At 38.6% G+C, this 7,500-nt stretch overlaps 1 protein-coding gene across 3 annotated transcripts in view; it reads left to right on the forward strand.

The window, feature by feature from the left end:
- LOC144970545 (G-protein coupled receptor dmsr-1-like) overlaps positions 1-7,500 on the forward strand; it is a 186,540-nt gene that overhangs the window by 130,754 nt on the left and 48,286 nt on the right. Inside the window, exon 1 of one of the 3 annotated variants that reach the window (XM_078910293.1) lies at positions 5,540-5,639. The exons of the other annotated variants lie outside the window; for them this stretch is intronic. The gene's annotated coding sequence lies outside the window, so the exon portion shown is untranslated. Of the gene's footprint in view, positions 1-5,539; positions 5,640-7,500 lie in introns of those variants that run through there. 3 annotated transcript variants of the gene reach the window in all.

Raw genomic sequence — 7,500 nt, forward strand, 5'->3', positions numbered from 1 at the left:
GGTGTGAGATAAACGCATGAGAAATAATGTATGAAACAGTGGCAGACAAATCAAGAACAAAAATACAAATATCGATGGATTGAAATGTTCTTCATCCAATCAAGAACTCTCAAACCTGGGGAAGTCTTCAAGGTCTGAGAGTTTTAACAAAATGAGTGTCGAATTTCTTTGGGTGGGGGGGGGGGGGCGAAATGGCCGAGTGGTTAAGACATTCCACTGTAACCCGGAGGCTCCCGGGTTCGAGCCCCGCTTCAGGCACTTTCTGGCCAAAATAAGTTAAAGCGATTTATCAGATTTGACTGTATAGCCCTATGTGTCATATATTATCTCAGTCCCTTGCAATGCCCTCAATCGCCGATTAATTATCTCGTTTGAGACTTTAAGACAATTTTATTATCATTGGGAAGAGAATCGCTTGGTGAGGACTTACTACAATTGACCATTCCGCGCCTTGTGAGTTATTATTAGACAATATTATTATAGTTTTCAACGTGTGTTGTTCTCGGCAAGAGGTTTTGATAGCAGCGCAACCTTGGGAGTGGGCACTTAAAGGTCGCGGGTTCGAGCCCCCATCTACAGTTAGACTAGAATTTGAAGCGACGTTTTGGGGGTCGTGAATAGCTCATACGATAGAGTCACGATCTCTCCGGCCAGGCGGAGTTGTCGTACCAGTAAGGTCGCGGGTTCGAGCCCCCATCGCCGCCGCGAAGATTTAAATCTCTGTTATCTTCTGACACTTTCCTACTCACTTCATTTCTTGTTATAACCTAGGATTTGCTGCGTTTCAAGACCAGCTTGCCTCGAGAGGTTCTCTACATGTGGACTTCACCGACTACTCGTGCGGCTATGTCTTGTGGTATGTCACTTACTTTTGGATCGGAAGGTCCTGGGTTTGAGTCCTGCTCTGCTAGGCGGCGCATAGTTGAGTCATTGGAAAGGCTCTTTATTCACATTTTCTCACCATACTTAGATGTAACACGAGTACCCGAGCGTTGTCTCTATCAGAAAAAAAAATTCTCATAACACTGGTCACGTCTCGTCGTAAGAGTTAAGTATTGCTGTTGGCTGGGGACCCCTTGTAAAGCGCTTTAAGCACGTTTAGTAGATATTGCGCTTTATAAATAATCGTTTTAGACTTTCGGCCTATTAAAACGCGGCATTTGTGACACACTCTCAAATCCACTCGGAGAAACATAGCTGGTTATTTACAAACTCCAGAATGAAGGAAGTCGACATCAGTCTGCTCTTTGGTATTGTTTTCAAGACCGCTAGTTAGTGTGTGTGTGTGGAGGTGGGGCAGTGTGGATCAGCGGTACGGTCTTTTCTTCGTACCCGAAAGGTACAGAGTTCGAATACCCGCTGAGCTGTGTGAGCTTATGTAAGCCATGTCGCCCTAGCTCAGTTGGCGGCGCTGGATTGCGGTTAACAACCGGGTTCTTCCTTTGGAATAGACCCTATCAACAAATTTCCAGTGGGATTAATAAAGAGAATGTTATTTTTATTACCTTTTCAAAAATATTATTTAATTCTCAGTGGATTCGCTCAAACGGACAATAAACGTTATTTTCTGTAGTGGTGCGATTGGTCAGGCGTTCAGAACTTGAATAGATTAGATAGTGAGCATTTTACTAAAACGCATAGCATCAATGGTAATACCATGCAGTATGTGTGCTTAGCATTAACACGCATACAGTCGGACTGTCCGAGTGGCATTATGTACTGTCCGAGTGGCGTCGTTATGTTCTCTTCCACTTAGCCTCCCTCCCCCCCTCCGCACTAATCAATCACAATTTGAACATTTGTATAAGGCAATATCCCCTAAACGTGCTCAAAGCGCTTTACGCGGGGTCCTAAGCCAGCATAAACATTACATTTAACATGTAGGACGAGACATGTTGCATATTAGACGATATTACATTGTTTTTCGGACTTAAACACCGCTGTTAACAGTCAGCTACTTATTTTACACCTGAATTGTGTGAGAGAATGTAAACAAAAAGCCTTCTTCAAGGAATCAACTATGCACCGCCCAGAACGGGACTCGAACCCTGGACCTTCCAATCTAAAGGCGAGTGTCATACCACTAGACCACTCACACTACTTTACAAGTTTATATTATGGTATGTCCTGGAAGAGTCCATTTTTGGGCAGGAACCAATCGGTTTAGTCTGGTAATGGATATAGGTCAAAGCAGGATTTGATATTATCTGCTCAGAATAATAGGGAATTAGGTGAGGCTATTATAACATTCCTACACTAATTGGATGTCATGAAGACCATTAGTGAGCACACCTTTGTAAATAAAACAATAGTGTAACATACTTCATTGATTTTTAAATTTGCTTCTGCGTGTGCCGCTATGTGGATTTGTGGTAAGACACTCGCTTTCGGATCGGAAGGTCCTGGGTTCGAGCCTTGCTCGCTGCATATTTGAGTCCTTGGAAAAAAAAAAGCTCTTTACTCACATTCTCTCACTGTACTCAGGTGTAAAATGAGTACCTGGCCGATAACAGCGTTGTCTCTGTCGGAAAAAAATATAATTGTAATATCGCCTAACAGGCGTAATGTCACGTTCTACATGTTACGTGTTGCTATAGGTCAGGTGCACCTTGTAAAGCGCTTTGAGCACGTTTAGTGGATATTGAGTTATATAAAAGCTCAAGCAAATGGGGAAAAGACAGAACGATAATTGACGTCACTCAGGTCTTTGTTATTGTCGTTTTATTTTTCGCCATCCATGTTTATGAGTAATTTTCACTAAATTGTATTAAACAGACTAAAAACGTTCAAGTTTACACACCTGGTTTTGTGTGTTAGTCCGTTATACTTCCGATGGCAATGTTGTGAGATTCTTTTCTAATCGCACAGCATCTATTGGGAAATATGAATTTAAAGCAGCTTGAAGATGTTGACTGTAAATGTTTTTACAGAAATATGAATAAATACACTATAAAAGAACGTACCACTAATCACGAAATAATTAGGACTCAGAACTCAGCAAATAACATATTCCGTTTAGTGGATATTGCGCTATATATATATATATATATATATATATATATATATATATATATATATATATATATAGATATATATATATATGTATATATATTATATATATATAAATATATATATATATAATATACACACACAGATATATATATATATATATATATATATATATATATATATATATATATATATATATATATATATATATATATATATATATAAAGCTCAAAATGCTCATTCAAAAATGACAGAACAGAAAAATTATTGTTCTAAGCTGAAAACCGGATTCTGAGTCCGAAACGTTCCGTGTTTCCTATTTATTGTGTTCCTATGACTTCACGAAGCCCCAGGTTTGAGGGGATTTGTCATGATTAGGGTACTTTTAATCGATCGATATTTGAAAGTCGTGTTTTCATGATGTGGTGATATAAAAGGCGAGAGGGCGTAGTGGATAAAGGCATTGCACCGCTGCCTAGAGGTTTAGAGTTCAATTACGAGTGTCTGTATCTCGTCTTTTTAATGAGTAAAAATCTTAACCCCTATTGCTTATTTTTAACCCCTGCAATGCGGCTTAAGTCCGGATTATCCTTTCTTTTCTCGAGAAAGACCCTGATAGAAAAATATCCTTGAGGATGAATTTAAAACATGATAATAAATGTCATATTCTCTAACAGTACACATTGATGCATCTAACCAGCTAGTCATCAATCCATTCACCAATCCATGTACTGATTCATCCATTCGTTTATCCATCCCTTTATCCATCCATCCATCCATCCACCCATCTCTCCATTCCTCCACCAATCATATCGACGCATTGTGTCAACACAGATCACACGATATTGGGTTGTCTTGTCCTGTGGGGTCGAACAGACATAATGGTAAATGTCATACTATCTAACAGTACAAATTGATTCATCTAACAAGCGAGCCATCCATCCATCCATCCATCCATTCACCAATCCATGCATCTATCCATCCATACATTAATCCATCCATCCATTCGTCCATCTTTCCATACATCCACCCACCAATCCACCCATCAATCCACCCATCCATCCATTCAATCATTCATACATCCATCCCCACTCCACCCCTAATCCATCCCCACCCCTAATCCACCCACCCACCAATCCATCCACGCTAACCACAAATCTACCAACCAACTCATCCATCCATACACCAATCCACGCATCTATCCATACATCCATTCATCCATCCATCGATCCCTTCACCAATCCACGCATCTATCCATACATTTATTAATCTATCCATCCACTCATTCATCCATCTATCCATCTATTTAACTATCCATTCATCCATCTATCCACCCATACACTCGACCAATCCATCCATCCATCCATCATTTTCCCCCTTTATTCGGCTAATAGTGGAGAACTCGCAAAATTTTTATCCATCAACCCCCGAGGGTACCCATTTATCTAGCTAGCTATCTATACACCATTCGTCCATTTATTCGACATCCAACCTTTAAATCATAAATCCATCATCCATTCATCTGGCCATCTATCCATCCACCACCCCTCCATTCATTCATTACTTCATTCATTCAATCATTTTTTTCATTATACTACTCTTTACTCTATTCAAGCATTCATCCTTTCTTTCGCGATTTTATTATCATAACATCTTTGGTTTTCTTCTGTTGTCCCGTTGAGAACCAAATACGTTAAGACAAACAGAAACATTCACCGTTCTTTCAATATCATACAAGTATTAATGCATTTATCACCCACCCATACAACCAGCAATCCTATCTATCAATTCATTCATTCAATCACCCATTTATCCATTCATCAATCCGCCCACCCATCGATCCATTCGTTCATCAGTCCATCCCTCCATCAGCCAACTGTCATATCATACATCAGTGTATCAATAGGGACAAAAGGTATTATGCTGGTGATCAAGAAAGATCTGTTTATGCATTTTAATCATCCATTCATTCCATCCATCCATCCACTCATCGATATACCCATCCTTCCATCCATCCATTCATCAATCCATCCAGCTATCCATCCGTCCACTCATCAATATATCCATCCATCCATTCATCCATCCAGCCTTCCATCCATCCACGCATCGATATATACATCCATCCATCCATCCATCCATTGATCCTTTATACATATACATCCATTTTGTCATCACATCACAACAGTTGGTGGTTTCAGTTTGCCATTCGTCAATCCATCCATCCATCCATTCATCAATCCATCCATCCATCCACGCATCAATATATCCATCCATCCATCCATCCATCCATCAATCCATTCATCCATCCAGCAATCCATCCATTGATCCTTTATACATTTACATCCATTTTATCATCACATCACAACAGTTGGTGGTTTCAGTTTGCCATTCGTCTATCCATCCATCCATCCATTCATCAATCAATCCATCCATCCACGCATCAATATATCCATTCATCCATCAATCCATCCATCCATCCATCCATTGATCCTTTATACATATACATCCATTTTGTCATCACATCACAACAGTTGGTGGTATCGGTTTGCCCCTGTAATCCTGTGGGGTCAGACAGACAAATGGAAATACCAAGTCCCTTGGGGGGTAAGATGGAGAAGGTTACTATGAGGGTGAGTAGTAGCGACATTTTTCTTGTACTCACTCATCTGTTGGATAAGTACATGCGTTCTGAAGACACCCATCCACCCACCTACTTAGAAAGTCACAATCACACGCGCGCGCACACACACGCACATACACAAATACAAACGCACAGTGTCACCAACACTTAAATTAGAAAGTCACTATTACGCACGCGCTCACACACGCGACACAAACACGCACACACACACACAAACACACACACACACACGCACACTGTCACAACACTTCACTTAGAAAGGCAACACCATACACATGAAATACTCTCTCTGTTCAATATCTGTATGTGTGTGCGTGTGTTTCTATGTGTATGTTTATGTGCGTATATTATGTATGTGTACATGAATTTTAGTAAATGAAAAAGTGGCTTTCAACACCATCATGATGGTAAATAAGGTTACATTCTCAGGCAATCTCATCATCTCCTTAGAATGACCAGAGCAAATTGGAAGTCTCAAAAAACAACAACAACAACAACAAAAAATTAAACAAAAAATTTAAAAAACAATAAAATAAAAAACACCGGATGTTTAATTTTTCGCGAAGTCCCACTTTTGATTGAGATGTTTTGTTTGTTTTTTGTTGTTGTTTTTTTTTTCTTTTTTTTTCCAAGACGAGAGTAATCTAAATCGATCGATATTTGAAGGACGAGTTTTCAGGTCAATTCTTTAAATGCGTGTTTTTTCCAGAGTACTCTCCTTTCCATTCCTTTTCAGTATTTTCCCAAAATGACAGACTTACCAAGCAGAAAAATAGATTTTTAAAACTCAAACAATATCTCTACAAAACAACTTTATGTTCTTAATTAATCAAAGACCATTCTTCAAGGTTTGTGATGTACAAAATCAATCTGAATAGGAAAAAAAAATGTATATTGTGTCGTAACAAGTGTGACGATTTTACTGTAAGTGGTAAGGAGTGGATAAAGAGGGGGAGGGGGTGGTGCGGCTAAGTGGTCTAGTGGTATGACACTTGCTTTCGGATCGGAAGGCGCATAGTTGAGTCCTTGGAAAAGACTCTTTACTCACATTCTCACCATATTCAGATGTAAACCTGGCCGTTAACAGCGCTGTTTTTGTCCGAAAAAATGGTAACATCGCCTAACAGGCGTCATGTCCAGTCCTCAATGTTAACTGTTGCTGTTGGCCAGGGACCGACCCCCTGTAAAGCACGTTTAATGGATTTTGCGCTATATAAAGGCTCAATTTTAATGATTTTTTTCATGGATCAGGAATCATACTTCTACCCGGCGTGACGCGAGCGTCGCTGTGTCCATTGAGCAAGATATTTTGCTCCAGTAGGGAATAATAGAGTGATGTCAATAAAACTGGTTCTTATTTCATTGGAAGTATAAAAGTATTCTTCCCCGAGGACCGAATACATACTTTCTGTAGATAATCTTCTGGTTTCGGAGTGATGGCATCTTGTTTTTTAAAATTTATGCTGGTTGTCAAAAAAGATCTCACATCCTCACTCTTATACGTCCATAGTTCTATATTATTATTATTATTATTATTATTATTATTATTATTATTATTATTATTATTATTATTTATTATTATTATTATTATTATTATTATTATCATCATCATTATTATTATTATTATTATTATTATTATTATTATTATTATTATTATTATTATCATTATTATTATTATTATATTATTATTATTATTATTATTATTATTATTATTATTATTATTATTATCATCCAACGGCATGGTTACATACACTCGTCCAAGGATTGAGGAACCATAAAAGAAGAGGTAGTATTTTGGCAGTACACTGAGGTTAGCGCCTGGGCTAACTTGGTATTCTTTCGTGATAGAC

This window comes from Berghia stephanieae, chromosome 4, assembly GCF_034508935.2.
Source record: "Berghia stephanieae isolate SIO BIC M18660-M18661 chromosome 4, UCSD_Bste_1.3, whole genome shotgun sequence".
Classification (NCBI taxonomy): Eukaryota; Metazoa; Mollusca; class Gastropoda; order Nudibranchia; family Aeolidiidae; genus Berghia; species Berghia stephanieae.